The 24,011-nt window shown below is 40.8% G+C and overlaps 1 protein-coding gene and 1 long non-coding RNA gene across 6 annotated transcripts in view; one reads left to right on the top strand and one right to left on the bottom strand.

Annotated features, from left to right (window-relative positions):
* LOC141572107 (uncharacterized) overlaps positions 1-7,183 on the top strand; it is a 140,424-nt gene extending 133,241 nt beyond the window's left edge. The window contains exon 7 of the long non-coding RNA XR_012497237.1: positions 4,369-7,183. This is a non-coding gene — a long non-coding RNA (uncharacterized LOC141572107). The remainder of the gene's footprint in view (positions 1-4,368) is intronic.
* NFIA (nuclear factor I A) overlaps positions 1-24,011 on the bottom strand; it is a 561,924-nt gene that overhangs the window by 516,315 nt on the left and 21,598 nt on the right. The gene's annotated exons all lie outside the window — the stretch shown is intronic.

Below are 24,011 nucleotides of genomic sequence, written 5' to 3'. Positions count from 1 at the left end.
ATTTTACGAAAGTACTTATCAAGGAGGAACTTTCCTACACCCTCCTTCCAGCTTGCCTCCCTCAACCCCCCAACCTTTGCTCCAACCACAAAAGGGTCAGAAGTCAGGATAAGCAAGCTTAGGGAGGAGATGGAGAGAGAGACAAAACCAGGTCTACCGAATGTGTGCAGGCAGGCCACCCACACACAGGAACCAGCCGACCCACAAGATTGAAGTATTGATTGATAGATTCTCATCTCTGAGTTGAGTCATTGCCTAAGAGTTGTCAGAAAAGCCATGGGATTGCCTGAGTTTTCGCCCATCTGTAGGGGAATGACTATTACCCCCACCAAACAAATTCATAGGGATTGTTGGAAATAAAACACCCACAATTGCTTTCAGGATTACTCTCAGTGAGGTCCTGCTTCTTTGATTTACTGGTTTTATAATTTTAGGAAATGCTGCAAACTAAAACTCCGTTGTGAACTTCCAAGTAACCTGTTTCATGTTGTTGAATTTGTTTGACCATAAAACCTTTTTTTTAGTAACTCCAATGTAACTGATGTTTCTTGCAATATACTTTGGAAAAAGTGCCTTTGACACCAAATACACAGGTAAGTAAATTAAAAACTAATTTTTTCTTCCCTAGGGAGGACATTAGAATGGCTAGTTACAACTTCTATGAAGAAGCAGACTAGCCCCAAGCAGAATTTTATCCTAACAAGCAGAATTTTATCCTAACAATATAGTTGTAAATAAAAAATTGATGCTCAGACCAGGAAATTATAAAAAACCATCACAGAACGCTTTGCATACCTGGCATATTATATAACTGGTAGGTCACACTAGTAACGTGGACACTTTGTTTTCTTTAATGAGCTCGGAGACCACACAACTTATGGAGAGTCCTGGGAGGGGCTTATTGAGCTTTAAAGAGAGTGTTAATAGAATAATGAGTATTTGTCATCATTAAGTGCCCATCAAAATGAAATATTGTGGACTTTTCATTTATAAAGTGATACCATAATTTTATAAATGATTTAAAATACTTGCTATTAATAGAATCATGGCAATAGAACAATACATGAAAACCAGGAAGAAAAAAAACACCAGCAAAAACTTGCCCTGGAGAGGATTTGCAATTTCCCTTTGAGTGATGATGGACTGTTCAAGTGGGGTCTCTTAGACCCTTCATGGCGTCTATCAGGCTTCCATCCTTTACATTTTTTTCCCCAAGGAACCAAACACTGAGGCCTGTGGGTACTAATGTAGCAATGATCACAGGAAGGTGTTTACAAAATATTTGCCAAATGAATGATTCACCCAACACGTTCCTTTTACAGAGGACAGAAGTATGAGTGCATTACTTCCTTCCTTTTTCTCTGCTTTGCTTTATGCCAGCTACTTTATAGACTTTAAGTCCAAACTCCACAACAGGCAGGAGTTATGGTTCTGATTTTATGGATAAGGAGACGGAGGCTCAGAGAGGTCACACAGTTGGTGAGTGACAGGGCAGAACTTACAACCCCAATGTAAAACTTGATAACGTGTTCTTGGGTTGGTTGCACTGTTGCACATTTAGCCTAAGACAATAACCACACAACTTTGTACCTTCCTACACAGCCTTCAATGTGAGAATTGTGGGCCCAGTATCTCTGACCACTTTAGGAAATCAAGTGTAATAATACTTGATAGGCATTTCCAAGAGTGTGAGGTTCTGAGATGCTGGAATGGAAGACTTAGAATTGACAGAACAAAATTAAGAGAGGATGATCTATATTCCAATATTGGACACCATTTTGACATAGGTAAGGTTTGCCTTTGGTGCCCTCTCACCTCCATTTATTACCTTCAAAATCCAGAGAGCTAGACGTATAATGATTGGATTCCAGGCACTCCGGTAGGCAATGGAGGCATTGTTTTGGACGTTAAATCATAACAATTTTATTTTCTTCTTATGAGCATAGCCTTTGGCATTCCTACGAGGTTGCTAAATTCGTCTTCCCACCTAATAAAAGCTCCAATTCCTATGGTCTAGTCTTATTTTACAAAAGTACATCCCAAGGATTATAAGGCAAGCCAAGCCAAGCCAAGGTAGGGCTGACTACATTCTCCTGTGACCTTTAGTCTGTTAGTTCCTTGACTCTTAGAGAATGCCATCAGTCATATCTTGTTCCTTTACCTGGGTACACTGGGAAGGAATGTCTCCTTAAACAAAGCTCATTTAAACAGGTCATGTTCACAATCTCTCCCATGTCCATTATGATTCCGACCTCATCTCTTGCTCTTCTCCCCCTACTCACTCTATTTTAGCCTCACGGACCTCCCTGATGTTCCTGGAGTACATGAGGCATGCTTTACCTTAGGCTTTGCACTGGCTGTTCCCTCTCTCCATCCAGACACCCACATGGTTTATCACTCACCTCCCTTAGCATCTTACTCAAAGGTCAACGTTTCAGACTCAAATTTCCTGACCACCCATTTAAAATAAAAAACCTCTCTCACCTGGTACTGCCTTATCTCCTCTATTTCTGTACCCGTGACACCCAGAACAATGCCTGACATAGAACTGGTACTCAAAAATATTTTGAATGAATGAATGAATTCAAGTAGCCTCTGCTTTAATTGGATTTTCTACAGCTACTCCAAATTCTGAAATGCCTGTGCCTACATGGGGTTGTTCTTCCTGCTCAAATACCTCCCATTTTGGGCCAGCCCGGTGGCTCAGGCTGTTGGAGCTCCATGCTCCTAACTCCGAAGGCTGCCGGTTCGATTTCCACATGGGCCAGTGGGCTCTCAACCACAAGGTTGCCGGTTTGACTCCCGCAAGGGATGGTGGGCTCCGCCCCCTGCAACAGGCAACGGGCAACTGGACCTGGAGCTGAGCTGCGCCCTCCACAACTAAGATTGAAAGGACAACAACTTGACTTGGAAAAAAGTCCTGGAAGTACACACTGTTCCCCCAATAAAGTCCTGTTCCCCTTCCCCAATAAAAATCTTACAAAAAACAAACAAACAACAAAAACCCTCCCATTTTTATGAAGCTTCTTCCCACTGGCTAGTTTGTCAAACACTCTGGCTAACATGGGTAAGAAGGAAGACAGGCTTCATTAAACACAGTAAAAATGCTAGGAATGGCTGTATATTTTGAATCAATATTTCCTTGTTTAAATGCTCTTCATAAATTCCTTCTCATTTCAAATACGGCTGACCCAAAAGAACCAACAGCTCATAGTTGAGTTTGGTCCCCAATGTTGAGTCAAAACTTAAACTTCATTTTTATTGATCTTTGTTTATGGTTAAGAATGTGGGTTCTGGAGCTAGAGCATTTGGGTTTAAATCCTTGTTCCACTACATATTAGCTGGGTGATCTTGGATAAATTACTTCCCGTCTCAATGCCCAGTTCTCTCATCAGTAAAGAGAGGACAGTAATATCTATTTCATGGGGTTATGGTGAGTATTAACCAGGCTGATAGGTGTAAAGTACTTAGAACTGTACAGAGTATTTCCTTATTACTCATCAGATGAGAATACTGCCATTTTCCCACTGAGCGTAAGTGGAAGAAATGCAGCCTTCCTCCCCCATTCTCCCCTCAGCTATCCAAGGCAGCTGCAGACCCCTGCTCTGGTGGGGGTAATAATTTCCTGAGCCTTGTAGCAGAAGGAGGCAAGGTGACAACCATGCCCAGTAAATGTCAGTTACATAAAAATAGCCCTCTGGCCAAACTCAGCTGGGTCCTCAGTGGTCATCCCTGCCCACTGGTAGCCACGGCCTGTGGACTCCCTGTGCCTACTGGTTGGAGCAAAGACCACACTCGGCAATGTTGCCAAGTCATGGGTGAGAGGCAGGTTGGTGCCTTGCCCAGCCCTGTGACACGGGAGCCTGTTGCCCCAACTGAGATAATTTTCTTGTCACCAGGCCTGAAATCTTCACTCGAAGTCATCTTCAAACTGGTGTTCTGAAACAGGGCCAAGTCCCCAAGCCTGAGTTTCCAGGCTGGGGAGCGGGTGTTCCCTAAAATGCACCTTTCTAAGAAAAAGAAAAAACTTAATACAGCTTGCCAAGGAGAATTAAGTGTCAGTGTCTTTTTTTTTTGAATGGTTATTTGGATGTAGACAGGAAGCTTCTGAGCCTTTTTGAAAAACAGGGGAAAAAAATGAAAAAAGAAATCCTCTACCTCCCTGGGGAGACATTTGAGGAATAGTCAGGCCTGAGGGCACTTTGAATGCCAAGAAAGTCGTGTTCTGAACTAGTCAGAATGTGGACACGGGGGGCAAGATTTGGGCAGCTGCATAGCTACTGAGCAGCTTTCTATTCAAACCCACTCTGGCAGAGGAGAAATGTTATTTCTTTCATTCTTTCATCACTTCTTTTTTTTTTTTTACAGAAAGAAAGAAAGAAAGAAAAAGAAAGAGAGAAAGAGAAAGAAAACACCACCACAAAGGATCCAGAGACATACTGATGTCACTGAGAGGGGAGACCTAGGTTATAATCAAAAGTTGGTTTCAGGGGAACCCCCCCTCCCACCCCAGCCTCTCCCCACTCGTGCCCCCACCGCACAATAAAAGCTTTGCTCTAAAAGGCAGCCCAGACAATGGATCAGATGCCAAACCACGTGAAGTGCCCAGAGGCAACTCCAAAACACCCGGCCCACCAGCGGGTGGAGGCTGCCAAGGAGCCAGATGCTGTAGCTTTAAAAATATCTTCCGCTGCTTGGCATCTGCAGTTGCAGGCTGCTGCCTCAGAGAAGGAGCTGGCGAGGGCTGGGACAGCCGGGCAGGCGGCAGCAACCGGCGTGCATGTAATGGAGAGCGCCTCTAACCACGGGGCTGCCCATTTGGCCTTGTTAAATCACCCCCAGCATATGGTGAGAGACATCTGCCCAGGATTTGGACCTCACAGACTGGAAGAGGAGGGCTCAAGACAGACAGTCTGAGGCCTGAGAGGCTGGTGGCAGCTGGGTAGGCATTTCTGAGGCCAAGGGCCTCATTGCACAGCGGAGCTGGAATTCTGAGAAAGAGGGACTGGCTCAAGGTCACACAACAGCCTGCTGTCAGACCGATACTGGGGCGCAATTCATTTAGTTGCTTTGAGGCTCTGTTTATTTATCTGTGAAATGGGGTAAACATAAGCCTTACAGTCTTGATATGGGAATTAGATGAAATAAGTTAAGTGAATGGTCCCTGATCAAAGCATTTTAGTTGAATATGATTCTCAACCTTCCAATTGTGAAGGTCAAAAGCAGCCTTGAAACATGTTACATTTCCAAAAGGCTTTGGAAAAGATCCAACACTTTCCCAAATCCTTCTCCACCTGACTAGTGCTGAATGAAATCCACCTACATGGGAACTACAGCCTTTCGACTACTACTAAAATGAGACCTCACTTCCAAGGGGAAATATTTGAAGCGTGGAAGGTTTACTCCTGGAGGAGGTTTCTTTTTAAGGGGTAGTAGGGAGTTATAGTGCGTGCTTCGTGGAAGCCTAAGCTAACAGGAAAACTAAGGGAGAGTCAACATCTTCGTTGGAAAGCAGCTCTTTGCCTCTATTTCAAACCTCAACTTCAAATATCAAAACTATGGTTTTTTATTTTTTTCTCCCCGTTTTTTCTTTTTGGCTTCTAGATAACACTACTGTATTTTCCTTGTACCGCTACCCTCTCATTAAAAAACTCCACTACTTAGTCAATTCTTAAGTAGGGCAATGGCCCCGCCTGGAATGTAGTGGGGAAATATACTCCCAGAGTGGTATTAAACGAGGAGAAATTCACGCAGATATCCTTGTGGACACGGGCCATGCATGCATGCCTGAGATGATTGGAGGCACACCACTTTTTTCCCCTTGCATATGAACACTTCATAAATACCTCTGAAAAATATGACACGTCCTCTGGAAGTATCCAGAAATCTTTCCCAGATCAAATCTAAAGACTTTCCATTACAGTAACGTTATTTCTCTTTCTTCACTACAGTGGAATAATCATGGCTGCCTTGCCAGCTTTTATTCTTATTTGTTTCCAATCCCAACAGCTTCTAATTGCCTATTAGAGGTCCCAGTGATTCCACGTTCCACTCTGGAACACATGACTGGGTTAATTCAAGCAGTGTCTTCCACCCTCTGACCATGGTTTAGGTTTAAGGATGGGCCACAGGACTTACATGGATCCAAAGAATGACAACAGTTTTGCTTCAGGAATTCTGGCACAAAACTGACTCTTTCTTATTAAATCTGAATGAGGGAGTAACTGGGAAAGACACTTGCCTGAGGATTCTAAGAAAGGCAGGATGGAGAAACCGGGTGACTGAGTTGCTGGATTAAACCATGCACGACTAGAAACAATACTATCTTTGGACTTTTCAATGACAAGAACCTTTCACAGTTTATATTTTATTTATATATATTACATACATAATATTTATATTACATTTTAAACCTTTTTGAGTCATGTTTTCCATATTTAGCAACTGAAAATATCCAGATGTGCTAAGGGAAGCCCTAAGAATTTGCACTTACAGACATTTGGCCTTGGTTTATTTTTAAACTGTCAATTAAGACTTAGAGTCTTTTTGGTTTGTCACATATGTTACATGACAAAACCATTAGAGCTGGGGGCTGAGCATGCTGAGCTCTTACAGCATAAAAAAGATTGTCTTCCTGGATTGGAATGAGGACAAATAGGGGCAAGTCCTCATCTGCCACCAAAAAATACCTTTTTGGTCCTTCATTCCTTCACTTGGATTGACAAGTGCGTTGTATTAGATTAGAGTTTGCCAAACTTCATTTCTCTATTACCTTTATAATTTTTCTATATTCACCTGTGCCATTAGTTACTTAACATTTTTCTTTAAATTAACCCACTTTCCTTAATTTTATAATCATTTAGGAGTAAAGTTAAAAATATACCATGATAGAAAATGAAAACAAACAAACAATTTCAATAAATACATCATTATTCACATAAAAATGTTTGTGTACCACCTAAAATTACCTTGCATATGATCCATTGGGAAATTCTAGGAGTTGATCAATGGTTTTGAAACTGTTTTTTTATGGATCTAAATTGTTTTGTTACGACAGTCTTAGATGAAAGTGTCATTTTTGACTATTTTGAAAATTGAAATAAAAATCCATGAATGTACTTAAGTCTGTATATATATATACATATCTATATATGTTTTATGCTATATTTATATAATATTCTTATTGGAGACCACCAACATAATTATTGACCTGCTAGATTACTAATTTTTGTATTAGCTCAGAAGAAAACTTTAATAATCTCTGTGAATGTTTTATTATATTTAAAATAATTCTTATTACAATTTTAATACAGACAAAGACCAATAAAACATAAAGGGCTAATAATCTTACTGCCCACAGAGTCCCTTTGATGTTAAAAAATAATAATATGTCTGTGCATACATTCTAATTTTTTGTAAATATGTGTTTGATTAGGAAGATTGTAGCTCTGCAGTGGTTTTTCTGGAATTCAGACTTTTAACCTAAAATTGTATGAGTGAGTCACAGGTACCCCAAGTAAATGCCAGGTAAATATTCAACCAGTTGCTTTGGCCAATCCATTTTATCAAGCTGTAACATTCTATTTCTGCAACTTGTGAACTTGAGACATACTGATCTCCATGAGTCATATTATAGACAACTTTAGTGTTAGTGTAAGTTTTTAGGCTCCTCATGTCTGATTTTCATATTTATGTCAAACAATATAGAGAACCATTGTTAAGTGTTACTGATTCAAATTTGTGACCAAAATGTCTCGCTATCCTGTCTTCAAGCTTCTGGACTAGATTAAATGAAGAGTATCTTGAGATTTTGAGTCAAGCTATTAATAACAAACAAACAAACAAACAAAAAGCCACAGATATTACCACTTTCATCTACTTATCAGTACAATCAGAATTTTTGTGAGGCCCTGTTTTCAAAACAAAATATCGAAATAAAGACAATAGTGAGGCTGACATTATTGCAAATATCATTTATCACTCCAATATCAAATGTTGGGGTTAATCTGAATAAACTCATTACTTCTTTAAGGTGGAACTTGAAGAGGTAAATGTTATCAATTTGACATTATAAAATAACATTTTGTCAATATAATAGCAATACATACATTCAAATTTACGTACACACATATAACATTATATATCCACTGATTCATTCTGGGAGACAGTGGACCATATGACCTTTAAGATGCTCCTCCAAGTCTAAAAAATAAAGTCCTTGTTTCCTCTTGGGCTGACTTAACTCACAGTTGTGCGTTGTGACTCATAGTTGTGTCCCATAGTTTTTTTTTTGTTTTTTTTTTACTTTACCCAAATTCACCATTTTTAATATTTTGCCACATTGATTTTCTTTTTTTGTACACACATCCACATGCCTGTGAGCTTATTTTTCTGAACTGGGTGAGAGTAGAAATCAAACATCATGTCTTTTTTTACACCTTTGCACCCTGTAGTGTGTATTTCCTAAGAAGAGGGATATTCTTAACCACAGTTTAGTTATGAAATTCATGTGTCCCATAGTTTTGACTCATAGTTGTGAAAAAGAATAAGAAAATGACAGGTAACATTTGCACGCAGCTTTTCAGATTCACGTGCTTTCGCTTGAAGGAAAAGTATGAATTTCAACCCTGAACCCTAACCTTACCTTTTCTGGGAAACTTTCCCTCACTGCTCCAGGCAACATTAAACACTTCACCCTCCAGGCCCCCAGGCCTCTTGCTTCCTATGACTGTACTGCCCCATGGCACCATTTAGAACTATTACTTTATATGCTTGCCTCTGCCCCTGGATTGTGAATGCCCCAAAAGAACAGACCATATCTTGCTCATCTTTGTATTTTCAGTGCCTAGTCTGGTGCAGAGGGTCTGCTTAATAAATGTTTGGATGCTTCAATGAATGAATGGTTTCATGGGAACCAATAGAAAACTGAACCCTGGGTGATCATTTTATTTTTCATCAGCTCAGCCCGTGTTTTCCTCATCAGGAATATTTATTAAGCAACAAATTTGTGCATAAAATTTGGCAAGGCACCACTTTTTCTGACATCCATCTCCCCTCTCAGTCCTGATGATCCAAGCTCGTATCCTCAAAAGCTTTCCCGGGGTCTGTTTCCTTCAACACGTATCAGTGCACATCTGACCCATTCCTACCTCTGGGCTTCTGCTCATATGTTTCTCTCCACCTGGAACACCTTTCCTCATCATTTCTGCATGTTCATTATCACCTGTGCTCAAATCCTTCCTGATATCCTCTTCTGGTCTAGTCCTAGCTGGAAGTAATGCCGTTCAGATATGCCATCTACTGAAACTGTCTAGTGAAACATATCACTCTGCTGCTATATCACAGTTACTTAGAAATAGACCTTTTCACTCTTCTGGATTTTGTTCCCTTTGAGGGAAGAATTTGTGTTGAACCATTTATGTGTTTTTCAGAACACCCAAAGCATATACAAGTAGTAGATGCTGAAAAATATTTAGTGAATGAATAATTTGTTTGGCCCCTATGGCTCATTCTGTCTCTATCTAAAACAACTTATAAGCTAGTTACTGTCAGAATTGGAATAGAAGCCTAGAAGCTTGAATCAAGTTCACCCCTCCCACCAAGAAAACAAAATAATTCCTGCTTTTCATAGATTCTTATATACTAACAGCTGCGTATTCCCAAGCAGGTTACTTAGTGTTTCCAATTCCCCAGCTTTTCTTTTGTAATCATGGTTGATAGCATATATCCAAAGAATGAAATGAGATAATATATGTAAAGGCATCATTAGAGGGCCTGGCCCATTGCGAAGGTTGAGTAGATGGTCACTATATTACAACTGTGGTTATATAAAAACTGGAAATTAAGAGGTATATGAATAGAGGAAGGATGTTAAAGCTATTTTGTAGTTGATGAACCAGTCTATTCTGATGGAAAACTTCCTGGGGTAGGTTCTGCAGCCCGAGCTGTAAAGATAACACTTGTACAACAAAGGGATGTATGAAAGGCGTTCTGAAGGAACCATGTGCATTTGTTGACTATATAAACTAGGTGTTCACTAGGTCACTAGGTCCTTTACTCCACAGAACATTCCTGCTAGAAATCAGCTACTGTACTGTTTTGTGGTAGAGGCATAACTTGCCCACGGTCACACAGCTAATAGATGGCAGAACCATGATTAAAGTGCAGGTCCCTCTGATTCTAAAGATCACTCTCTGATTTGTTGCTATGCATGCCGCAGACTGTAGAAGATTCATGGAGTATTACAGGTCCTGAACTAAGGAGGTGATTGAGGTGATGGTAAGACAGAGAAGGATGCAGTAGTCAATTCACTTTGGGGACTGATTCCTTGGAGAAGGAAATCAGGGTGTGGAGGTGGGAAGGGGAAAACTGACGATCACAGAGAATGAATGATAGAGGCCAGCTAGGGGGTGACATTGCCCCATTACTAGCACTGTCCACTTGCTACCACCCCAGGCCCATGCCGGCTTTGCTCATAGGTTTCCTAATAGGTCCTGACCAAAGCCAGTATCAGCCCATTGCAAGGCTGGCCCGAGCTGTAACAGCAGTGTTAATGGGAACTTGGCCCTGCCCCAGGCGGGTATGGAAAGCGGCTGTTGGCTCTTGTGAAAATCCTTGGTCCTGGCCGGTTTTTCCACAAAGAGAAATTCACTGCCCTGAAGAAATGCCATCGCCTGTTCCGGGTGCCAAACTCGAGGAAAATCAAGTCGTGAGACTCACTCCTCTGCCTGGGTGAAATGACAGATAGCAAAAGAGCTTTCAGTTTCCTCTACCCCAAAAAAGTCTGCCAGAGATATAAATATTTAAAAACAGGAGCTAGACTGAGAGGGTTAGCTTTCACTGTGTCTTCTTTGGCAAGCGTTCGATCCACCCACCAGATATCATTTTATTCTGTGTAATGGAATGGCAGTTCTGGGTTGTACATCCCAGCTTCTGACACACTGTGTGGAAAAAAATGACTGTGACCCTTGTAAACTATTTTTGTAGTTGGAAACAGATACAGACCCAGGTTGTGAATGCCAGATTGAACATAGCTATGAGAGGTTTAAGTGTTGTTTTTTTTTTTCTCTTCTACCCTTATTTTTATTTCCTGCTGAGAAGTCCTCTCTCTAATTTCTATCCCGTAGGATAACTCCTTTTCCTTCTTACATAGGATGTATTTATTTTTAAACTGTTCTTATCTCAAACTGGTTAAACAACGTAAAGGTCTATAGAAGTGTACAGTCTACATTTCTTCTTTTCTCTCACACAGCAGTCCCTGAAACTGTCGATACAGAAGACAATTCAAAGTTATTATTTTTCCTATAGAGAACTGGGTACAAACCTCCATGCTATTAAATAGGTTTGAATCATCACAGATGACCCTCACAATCTAGGTCTTTATAATTTTAAGGTGGACTAGAGGAAACTAATGAGGATTTTTGAAACAAGCTTTGGACTAAAACTCTCATCATGCAAATCCACTGAAAAACCCCATAACTTTAAAACATAATTAACTCGATCCCCAATCCCTACCCTCCTGTCTCTGAGTCATTTTGTTTCCTCTTAGGCTACTTTCTTCATAAAACAATAATAACAACAGCACAGTGGGTATTTTTATCTATTTTTTAAAAAATCAGATTCTGCAGTACTTCTGCTTTTTTTTTTTAAATTGCTCTGTCCTCAGAGTCCTTTTTAATATGGTTTAGGACTCACAAGAGTTAATAGGCGAGAGGGGGGGAGGAACCCACTTGTTTTAAGCCTGGAGCCTGTCACCTTTTCTTGGCAATTACACTGCTAATGGCTGAGTCCCAAGCAAAGTGGCAAAGAATATCTCTTCTCACGTTCCCAACTCACAGTGCATTCCCAAATACCAGATGGTGTTTTTGGAATCCATTTCACTATGTTTGATATGACAATACTTTTGTATAATGTTAAATTATATATAACTATTGCAAATAGCTGAGATCAGAACAACCAAGAAGCGGAAAATTAGACACAAGAAGGAAAGATAGAAACTAAAGACTGTGGACTTTCATCTGCCCCCTTTGTGTCCTGTTTCCCTTGGATTTTCTTTTAATCTGAAGTGGATTGGCAGGAGGGGGGTGGGGTACAGGGGCGGGGAGGGGGGTGGAAAAGCATGGGGGATGGGGAGGAGCCGACAGTCGTGCCGCTGTGTTGTTGCAATGAAATTACATCAAATTGGGATCCTCTCCCTGTTAAAGTTTGGTACACATCACAAAAAACTTGCCAGACGTTTGAGAGCAGCGTCATCTAATTTCAATGGCCGCAAACCTCAAAATTAAGCCCAAGAAGACTCATAAAGCCCCATGCTCAACCCCTTTGAAAACTGTTTTTATTCTTAGGGGAGGGACAAGTAAGAGAATGACCAGATCTTGAAACCCCAGTCACTGCCTTAGGAATCATGAGAAGGACAGCAAGAGAAAACAAATGCTGACTCAAAACAGTACAAAGGAATTCAACAGAAACAGAGGTTTTCCTAGTTTGAGGGCACACAGCTATATTCATTTGATTTCTAAAACCGCCGACGGAGCCGGACCCTTGCTATAAATGTATCTCACAGAATCCACCCTTGAGAAACGTGGGTAACACCAATGGAGCCGCATTTCTACCCCAGATGGCCAAATGGGGTAAACATATCACTTTAATTTTAATTTTCTGGCTATTTGACAATAGGCAACCTCTGGTCCTCTTTCCCCAACCTTCAAATAGGCCTTATCTCCACATTGCAGGACTTATTGATTTCAGCCCAGAGCGAATGCATTACAGCCAAGTGATAAATTGCTTAAAATTATTCTTAAATGAAAACGCTGGAAACCTCCGATGTAGCTTTTTGAATGGAGGGCGGGCAGGACAATTTCCAAACCGCCTGTATCGGAGATTCTTTCCGGCGATTGATTCCTTCTTCATCAGCTACATTACTAACCTCCAGAGCAGCTTGTCAGAACCCAGGACTGCTCCTATTCATGCAGCTTTGGTTTTTATGCGGCAGATGAGTTGCTTTTCCCTACCACCTGTCCTTGTTCCATGCTACCTCTTCTCCCAACCATCACCCCCTCCCCTGCTTCCTCTTCCCCCAGCATATAGCTGAACCATCCTCCCCAGGAAAGCGCCTACAGCTCCAGTGACTACTACATAATTAACAATAACTTGTACTAATGCAATTTAAGAGTCCTTTTAATGGGCAGCGATAGTAGAATGTATAGCCCATCTTTCTTTGTCATCTGAGAAAAGCGGCCCCATGCAGAGCTGCTGGTTGCTGAGTGACGCTTTGTTGTCTGCACCAGACACAGTACCAGCTGCACTGGCAGGTAGCCGAAGTGCAAGAAGATAGCTGCCAAACTATGCTATACAAAGGGAGCTGTGCCAGAGAGAAAGGGACCTTTGCATGTGATGACCTTTGACCCTCAAGCCAGCATGGATCCCATATTCATCCCTTCCAGACAATTGCATCTTTCATTCCACCACAAACTATGATTAGAAAGGGGCCACTTGTGATCGGAGTTGGTTAGCTTGGAAGTTCCCAGCAATGGGGTTATTGCATTTTTCTTGTTTTAATGGTGACAATATTTTCCTTAATCTGGGGGTGGAAAGAAATAAGCAAGTAAACAAGGGAAAATATAAAAGCAAAACAGTCATCCAGCCAATGGCGTGGGGCAGGGATTCCGGGAAACTGAAAAGTGTGTAGACAATGACCATATGGCATTTAAAAAGTCAAACGGAAATTGAACTCTCACCTGATCACTGGGAAGCTTCCCACAAGGAGCTCAACCGAACTGTGCATTTTTAAGGAAATTGCTAACTTACTCAACACTGCTATATAATACTTCTTTCATCCCACCAGCAAAGCTTTTGTTTGGTCAACTTAGATTAATGAGAAACTAACAGCTTGTATTTGAATATGTCCTAGCAAGTTCACTTTTGTTCTTCTTTGAAAAACATTAGCGATCTTTGGAAAATGGCTTTTATTTTGTGTTTTAAAGCCATTCTACATCAGGACGTATGAAAAGAAGCCTAAAGCCACAAGTAAGGACCACCTCAAAGTCCGAGCAGCCCTTTTGAACCTGTGTCTTGGCCGTCTTGTCTAGCAGGCAGAGGGTCAGTTGTCAGCACTGCCTACCCACCCCAGCAGCATGCTGCTGGGCACCTAGGAAACGTTCTCACAGAGGCCAGAAGAGAGTTAACCGGAGTTTCAAATTCTCCATCTTTCTAGAAAATAAAGGCGTCTGTGGGTGTCTGTGGGGTACACTCTGAGAGCTTTTCCAGCGGCAGAAGCGTTCTGGAACAGCCCTTCTTTGATCTGTCTCCCTACTGAAGGCACTGTTCCTTTGAGGCAGGGAAAAAACTCCTACCTGCAGGCCAGCCTGGAGGAGCTGCACCTGACTTCAGGCTCCCATGTGAAGCCGTCTGTTCTTTATTTTCACTCTGTATGAAGCTAATGGAATTTGCAGTTGATTAACCTCAAATCTGGAGAAGTGATCCAGTCTGGGATTGCAGCTGGCAGGGCTAAGGCTACTTGTAGTTCTTAAGTGAGTCAGACAGCAACAAGTGTTCTCTCACAAAAGTAGAGAAATGGGCACGAGAGGGAGAGTCTTTTGGATCCAGGGACAGCCAGCAGGCAGAGGCAGACTGCATCTAGCATGTGAGCTCCAAAAACAACGTGTTGGTGTCTAGATGACAAATTCAACTAGAAACCTGAATCTTCTAAAAAAAAAATAAAAAAAAAATTATAATACATGGAGGCTTTACTCTGTGGAGAGGCAGCAGTGTGAAAATTAAAGCATGGACACTGGAGCTAGACTGACTACCTTTGAACCCTGGCTCCCTATGTACTGGCTGTGTGACTGAACAAGTTTCTGAACTTCTCTATGCTTCAATCTCATCTGTCAGATGAGAATAATCATAGTAATCAAGGAATTACAACGAAGATGAAAGGAATTAATATTTGCAGAGTGCTTAAGAATAGTGCCTGGCCCATTGTAAACTTACATGTATTTCCTTAAAGATATCTAGATTTTTGTTTTTAAGAAAAATGTGCCAACATATATTTTTCCATCATAGACATTACTCTTAGTCATATTGCATTAAGAAAAATTAGGTATTTCTTCATTAGCTTCTAAAGACAATAATATAGGTACGGAATCCTGATACTCTGTTTGACTAACAAATTTTTACAAAAATAACTCTTACGTTAAAAATGGTTGAGAGACCAAGTAAAAGACATAGGGTTATTATTGTTCTGCATCAGACGGTAAAGGTTGCTGTTGAATTTTCTGAGGGGAAGCTTCTACATATGGTATACTTACTGCATGAAATGCGGCAGTTGGATTCCTGTGTTTTTTTTCAATTGTCATATAAACAAATTATTCCAAACATATTTCTTCTTCGTGGATTTGTTTCTATTTTGCAAATTGTTTCAGGCATCAATAAACAGGATTACACAAATGTGCATACAACTGCAAAACTCATTTAGTTTAGCAAGTGCTTCTCACATATTCATTTACTCAACAATGCTACTTTCAAGTCATGTCAACATTACTCCATTTCTGCCTCATGACTAATACAGTGTTACTTAAACCCATTTCACATCTTACATCCATGGAACACCACCAACCTTTTGGGTTTGTACCACCTGGTTTCTAATTAAAATCAACTGGAGAAAGAGAGGCTTTCTGCAGAAGCATAGGTTCTTTCCTAAGCCCGCTTATGGGTCCTCAGCAAGAGTTGAAAATATAAGATCACAAATGTGAAAGCTCATTATAGGAAAAAACAAAAAGTGAAAAGCACATTAGACCAATTAAGAGGCTGTGAGTGAGAGGCATATGGGTAACCCATAGTGTGATGGTTTCATTGTCCGCTCTTTTTATCAAGGAGAGTGAAAAGAATTTTTTGCTTGCAGAGTAATACTTTGCCAACTTCAAAATATTCAAAACTGGATCTGTAATATCCATGGAGAATAGAAAGGGGGAAATACAAACTGCAGCCCCTCACCTTCAGCATAATAATAAGAAAATCTGCTGTTTTGTGTGTCCAGTCAGAGATTTCTAAACGCGCAACCACTCTAACCTCGGCAAATAGGAAAACAATACCCGTTATTCACTCAATTTTCCTGAGCAAAAAAAGGCGAATGATAACAACATATGCTCTAAATGTGACCCATGCAGTTTAGCTTAAAGGCAAAATAAGATAAAAGTCAGAATTGCACACAGAGTTTAAACAGAAACATACGTATCTATACACTTTCTTTCCCTCTCCATATGTTACCCTGTGGTGGGAATTATAATACTGTGCATCACACCTTTCACTCAAGGATCTGAAGCCCCTCTCGGAAACGAACACAAACCCGCACGCCAGCCCCGGGAAGCAGGTGGTGAGGATTATTATTACCATTTTACAAATGGAGACACTTAGTGTTCTCGACTTCTAGTTGATTGAACTCAAGGTGCTGGCACTCTTTATGGTGTGTGTGTGTGTGTGTGTGTGTGTGTGTGTGTGTGTTCTGTTTAAAAAAATATTTTAGTGACAATACAAGTGAATTGTAGCACTTAAAGGTGCTAAAAATTCAATGATGACATTGCAAAAGGATTTGCTTCCCTTTCACTGACTTTTCTTCATCCCTGAAACTACCAAATATAACTGTCGATGCTAAAAATAATGATCTCAAATTTTCTTCTATGTATCTCTTTTGGATAGAGTTTGGAACACTAACAAGTAAAAGTCACAACCCAGGGAAATGAGTTGCTGAACTGGATATTTTTAATACCAAGAGTTAAATTTGGGGAGCTTAAAGTAGGAACTGACAAGTAGTACCCTTCATGATCCAAACTTCCAGGCTATGGTTGGAGAAGTCGAGTCGGACAGCATTCCGAAGCAGCCCAAACATGAAATCCAGCACAGATAGCCAGAGTGTTTCGCAGTCACTCAGGACAAAAGTTTCTGTTTAAGTTCTCGGCTGCTAAATTTTAACCCAAGTATAACTGCTTAGGAACCTAAGTCCAAGTCGGCACTCACACAGAGGGGTCCAGAGAGCAGACTGCTCAGTAAAAACAGATCTCTAAAGTAAGCAAGCTTTTCCCAGCGTGGAGGTTTCTCTAAGAAGCATTAACTTCCTGCCAGGTTCATGTCCTCTGAAGTAGGCCATGATACAAATGGTCTTGTGTCAGTGACATCCTTTCTATATTTGACACAGTGGAATCTTGGTGGGGGGGGATGGTTTTAGAAATTATACACATCGTTTTGCTTTTTAGGTCTATGTATCTAAGGTAAAACAGTCCTCTGGCTAAAATCACATTTATCAAAATAAAAAGTAGGGACGTTGAACAGAAATTGGTATACCCATGTTCATAGCAGCATTATTCACAGTAGGCAAAAAGTGAAATCAAAATGTCCAGTGACAGGTAAATGGATAAACAGATGTAGTATATACATACAGTGGAATATTATTTCACCTCAAAAAGAAAGGAAATTCTGACATAGGCTATAACATGGAAGAAACTTGACAATATGATGCTAACTTATAAGTAAGCGAACAAGAAGAGGAAAACTATTGTATGATTCCACTGTAGGTACCTAGAATAGTCATATTCATAAAGACAGAAAGTGAAATGGTGGTTACCAAGGGCTGGGGGGTGGGGGGAAGGAGGAATGGGTATCTATAGTTTAATGGGAATGGAGTTTTAGATGAAAAGGTTTTGGAGATGGATAGTGGTGAAGGTTGCACAACCGTGTGAATGTTCTTAATGCCACTGAATTGTTCACTCAAAAAGGTTAAGACGATAAATTTTATGTTATGGATATTTTACCACAATTAAAAAATCCTATCATCAAGGTCAGCGGGCAGTGGGCTGGAGTGTGTAAATGATTGGAAGCTTGGGACAGGCTTCATTTTTCATGCTCCTTGAACACTTTCCCAGCACCCACATCGTAGTATAAGAGTGCTTGGTGATGGTGCTGATGGCCCCTTGGCAAGTTCCCAGGGCTGGGAAGTGCATGGCAGGTGCACAGCCCCAAGGGTGTGGTGTTTCCTGAGCCCATTGGTAGGTCCCACCATCTGGCACACTGGGCTGAGAGTTCCCAATCTCTGCTTTGAACACCTTTTGAATTTGAGCGGGTCTGGGATGTCGAGTATAAAATCTTTGGGTTTAGAGCGCTGGTTCCTTTTCACCATTGCTTGTGGCTTTTAATAGGATTTCCATGCCAGACAGAGCAATATCTTTTGTCCCAGGTTGACCAGCCCTTAGGCTGGTACCTCCCTAGTTATCATGAGGGCATTAATACAAGGCATCAGAATCAGATGCCTAACGATTTTTTGAAGATGTGGACTAGTTCCTTTCATGGTTAAGTGATATTCAATATGATTCAGTTCTACAGCAAAGGTGCAGAACTGAATTTTGGCTACCTCAGACCTGAAGTACTAAAACTATAAAGTACAAGGATTAAAAAAAAATTTGTAACTGTGTGTGGTGATGGATTTTAACTGTCATGATGATTTTGCGACATATACATCTATCAAATCGTTGCATACTTAAAATGAACACGTTATATGTCGATTATATTTCAATAAAAAATGAAAAAATTACATGGATAATAATAGTAATCTCTCCCTATTTATTTGTATTACTTTCAATATTCCACATCCACTATTGCCACTAAGATCCTTAAGCTAAACCTGCGAGGCAAGGTGGACATTTTGTACCGGTCTACACCTGAGGAAATTGCTAAAAATTCCTTAAGACCATGGCCTGTGACTTGTTTCTCATTGTATTCACAGTATGTAGTTTTTCCATCTCAACTTGGAACACAATAGGTTTCCCAAAAGTTCTTGTTCAATGACTCCATGAATATATGGAAAACTGTCAGTTAATTGCTTAAGGTTCTATAGTAACAAGAGCAGGGGCTGGACGGCCTTCTGATTTCTTTTTCTATAATAACACCTTGAAATAAACAGTAATTTTTTTCTGTGCCAAATTCCTTCTGCAGAATCTGTCCACCTGTAAGGTTAAATACATCTTAGCCAACCAGCCACTAGCTTGGTGGGCTGAATGCCTCAGTGGTTTCCCCTTAAGTAAAAGATGTACATCTTGATTGGAAGCTGGCAAGGGAATGGTGCTCCTATCTGACCCTTCCATGCCACCCTGTACCTCACAGCCCCTCCTCCCATCCTGAGCTCTCTGGTTGCCTGGCTTCTGTCACCCTTTGCTGTCCGTGTCAGGTAATTTTTTTGTCTGCCTCCTAGACGAGCTGGTGTGGGCCAGACTTCCTTTATCGTGTGGTTTTCTATCGCTATCTTATCAGGCAACTCCACTCCTGTTCCATCCTTCCTGGCCTCCCTGCTGGGTCCTGAGTCTTTGGTAGCTGCCCTCCCTGCCCCCCCCATCCTCCCCCCCCCACAGAGCTGCTTCTCTCGTTCCCGTCTCTCTAACACAGTCTGCTCTGTTTCCTATTAGAGGAGCGTGCATTTTAAATGTCTCAGTAGCGTCTGTCTCTGTGGCCACAGTTCCTCTGCTCCCCCACCCCCCCACTTTTCTTCCCAAGTCAGACACTAGAGTGGGGAGCATCAATTCACTGTTTCTGGCCAGATACCAGATGTGCTGGGTGAAATCAAATTGTCATAGAAAATGTTTGTAATTTCAGGTAAAGATCAATGCCAAAATGGTAAGGGTGGAAAGGAATAAAAAGAGATACAGTTGTTACTGTTATTACAATTAACAATAGTCCCAAGCAGTCTCTCTCTCTATCCCTCCCACCCCCTGTTGGAAGTGATTATAAAGTTTCTCTCTGAAACTTGCCCAGTAGTCAGCCTCCATCGTGTCCTGATGCACCACAGTGACACGGGGAGCTGGGAAGCGACTTTTATTAGATAATGGTGAAACGTGATAGGTAATATTTCCAGGAGAAACCTTTGTTTCAATGAAATGGTGCCACAGTCTCTAAGGGGTGAAAGAGGGAAGGTACCCCTGAAGTGATCTAGTCTAATCTAATTTTGGAGGCTCAGCAAAAATAAAGTAACTTGCCAAGGTCACATACCAAGAATGAGAAATGTTGCTCATTACAAAATGGTTCTTGGAGTGTTACAAAGAACAATGGCACAGTACAGACACTGTGAAATTCAGGAGTCAATAAATAAGCTGAACTCTGCTGGTCAAACATACTCCTAACCTATTGAACCACAGACTTTTTTTTTTTCCCCTCCAGGTAATTAGGAATTAGTGTTCTGCAAAATATACTTTTACAGAATCTGGCTTAATATAGTGAAGGCCAGCTCTATATCTTGTCATTTAGAGGTCTTACATGGTGTATTTACACCCAAACAAAGATACTTGTCAACTAACCGGAATTATTCCTTGTGGAGCATGACTGTGCTATCTTCCTGTGTTCTTTGAATATGGTTGCTGGAGACATAAAACGCTCACGTTGGGTTCAAAAGGACAAATGACATCCAATGAATGTTGCCTTCCAAAGTTAGAGTGAAAGCCCCAGAGAAAATATTTCAAGTGAAGATTAGGTGATATAAAAATGACTAGAATTGGCATGCACCACGTTTGAAAGATCTGGCTGGCTACCTATAAACAGGTATCAGGGACTGGGAGACTAGACAAATATTCTGTAATATTTAAAGGGCTTTAGAGATAAGATAATAGCATCATGGGTGGGTGGGTCTTTGAAAAATGAAGTGAGTGATATTTGTCTTTGGAACCTTATGCCTCTGTTTTCCAATTGCATCCCCCCCTTTCTTTTAGTCTTCTCTCTCCTATCCTGGTGGGTAGGGTGTTGAGTGAACCAACCCCCAAACTCACATTTGCTCAGTAAACAATGTGATCCCACTAGGACCCAAGAAAGAAAGCTGATGATCTGATAAACTAACTCACTGATAAGGCTAGGGACATGCTATGCCCACAGGTGGCATTTCAGCCATGTGATAGCTTCTTACAGAAAGTATTTACAGTCTGCACCTTGGATTATAGTGTGTAGGTGACTGCCTACCCTACCTATGCATGATTAGAAAATAATGTGAAGCAGCTAAATGTTGGATTATTTCGTTTTCACTTCTATGGACTCAAAGGGAAAGATCTACGCAGGCCAGTAGGTCAAATAGAGTAACTGCTTTCATTTTCATTCAGAAGGGGATGTTTTGGGCAACTTCAACTCTTCTGAACTCTGCTCCGTAGGAGAGATGTGGCACAATTTGAGAGTTCTCAAGTCCCCATAGACAATGGTAAAGGGAAGGGACAGAAAGTGCTCAGAAAGAAGAAGTGTGGGGTGGTAAAGAGATCTGTAGTCCTCTCTAATACCAAAGCTCATCACAGGCCCTCAATACACAAATGAAAGAAAGAAGGACTAAATGACTGATCGTTTGGTCAACCTCTGTGTCACATACACGCAGCACAGCATAGTGGGGGTACAGAAGAGTTGGATCAGCAGTCTGACTGGATGAGAGATTACAATCTTGTAATACGTTTGTACAAAGATTGTTGTAAGCTTAAGTTCATACTTGTGCATCTTATTTCTAGTTAGACTCCATTTAATCCACACAGCCTGTTGTAACTAGAGAATTCATTCAAAAGCAAAACAAACAAAACACCTGATTATTCTAACCTAAATCAAGTGGAAATATGCATTTTTCTCTTGCTTTCTAATTATTATAATAGGATAATAGGCAACCATAAGGACAGAAATTGAAATCAGAGTTTTCCTCCAAAATGTTACTTCGTATATCAAAATTAATTGAGAAGACATTTCAAAGCATACCTGCTTGCTCCCCGCTCCATCTGGATCTGGCACCTTGGGGCATGTGTTGAGGGAAATCCCCAACTCCCAGGTGTGTTGTTAATGCCCTCTGTTAGAACCACTTTTAAGGAGTTTGTCTGAAGCTTAGGTTCAAAGGAAAGACCAAGGGATTTAGAACCACCTTGAGGGAGTTTTCAAACATGAGTCAGTTTATTAATGCTTTGAAGCCTCAGTTCTTTTATCTGGAAATTGGGGCTAACAATACCTACATTTGAAAGAATATAGGTCAATGTGTTTAACAATGCCAGGTCAGTGTCTGACACATAGTACAGTGCTCCATAAATGCTAAATTCCTCCAGTTTCTAAATTTCAAGTCATAAACTTACACTCAGAACAATGTCTGTGAGCTCTGAAAACCCTCATGCATTAAATAAAGATTCATCACAATGCCCTGTGAGGCAGAAAAGTATGCCATTATATTTTACAAGAAATCTTAGCCTCCAGAGTGGAAACCAAAAGGATCTTGGGCTTAGCACTCAGCTAACCAGAAAGTAAAATCAAGTAGACCAACTCTTCTTCAAAAATACTGACTGACTGAGATAGTTTTGGAGATATTGACAAGTGCCCAGAGCATCAATCAAAGGCAACAACTTGTCTTGGGAAAGGCAAAAGGTCTATAAATAATATTAAAGGTCTCCAGATTTAACTCTTTCCAACTTGGACTGTGGCCTTATTTTTAGAAAAGTCAATATTGTAAGGATTGAACTTTCAAAGCAAATACATTTCTGTATGGAAAGAGTGGGCGAGGGAGGAGGTTCGCTTAAAACACACACACACACACACACACACACACACACACAAGCTCTTTGTTTCATTTCACCGCAACCTCCTTAGGAAACTTATAACTGACTGGTTGGTTTAAAGACTTTGAATAGTACAAGTGGATGGAGCATTGAAACTTACAGTGAAACTACTACTAGTTAAATACCAATTGAAAATGAAGAGTATTTCCGTAACATTCTCTATCGTCCGCCTACCTCAACAGCTCATCTCTCGACAAGTCCTTAAACTCTTGCTCTAAGCTTATTGGGTGGATCACATTGGAGTCACTTTCCACTACTGTTTCATCTTGATGTCTCTACAGGTTCTGTTTACTTCTCTGAGATGTTCCCACTTCTTCCTGGTGTTTTTCTATTCATCTTCAGGACTCAGCTCAGATCCTTCTTAAAGTTTTCTCTGATAGTCCACAGACTGCGTTTTTTGTTTGTTTTGTTTTGCTTTGCTTTTTAGTATCCTGTGCAAACCTCTATCATACCATTTACCGCACTGAACTCTAACTAGCTGTACTCTCATATCTCCTACTATAAGGTACCTGGAATATCATACTCATTTAATAAGTATTTACAAATTTCACTTATTCTAACAATATTCTTACAGTGTCTATTTTGTGCCAGGCACTTTACTAGATATAGGAGCTATAGCAGTAAAGAAGACCATGTTCCTCACTTTCTAAAGCTTCTATTTTAGTAGGGAGAGACAGACACTAAGTAAATGGTGAAAAATAAAACTGGTACGGAGGAAAGGAAGTATGTTTGTGTATGTGTGGTTAGCTAATCTAGCTAGGGTGGTCAGAGCAGACACACATCAGATGGCATTTCAACAGATATCTCAAAGAATTAAAAGAACACACTCTCGATAGCTGGAGGAAAAACGTTACAGGCAGAGGGTAAAGCAGGTGCAAAGGCCCTGAGGAAAGTATATACTTGTCTTGATGGCAGAACAGCAAGGAGGCTGATCTGTAGAGCAGTGAATGAGAAATATAGTCAGAATGAGGTTGGTCAGAAAGGATATTTGACATCCCAACTGGCCTCTGTGCTCATAGGCTTCTTTCCTTCCCATCCATCTTCCACCCAGCTGCCAGAGCAATTGTTTAAAATGTTAATATCATCATGTCACTTCCCTGTTTAAGATTTTAAAACAACTCCTCAGCATTTACAGAATGACCTTCACATGCCTGCCAGGGTACTTCTCTCAGGCCTGTCCTACTCCCTGCATGCCTCATGCTGACCACACTGAAAGATGAATGGCTCTTCCAGCACACCAATTCATTTCCCTCATCTGGAATGTTGTTTTTCCTCTGAATAGTGGCCTCTACTTAAGGCAAATCTTCATATAACTTGATCAAGCTTCAGAAGTCAGCAATAATTTTCACTTGTTCTCTGAAGTGTTCCTGGATGCTGACCTTTCTTTTAACTCTCTCCCCAGCCTTACACTTACTCCTAAAC

The sequence above is a fragment of the Rhinolophus sinicus genome, linkage group LG06 (genome assembly GCF_036562045.2).
Source record: "Rhinolophus sinicus isolate RSC01 linkage group LG06, ASM3656204v1, whole genome shotgun sequence".
Lineage (NCBI taxonomy): Eukaryota > Metazoa > Chordata > Mammalia > Chiroptera > Rhinolophidae > Rhinolophus > Rhinolophus sinicus.
Note: the sequence above shows the minus strand (reverse complement) of the source record. Positions and strands in the feature narration are given on the sequence as shown.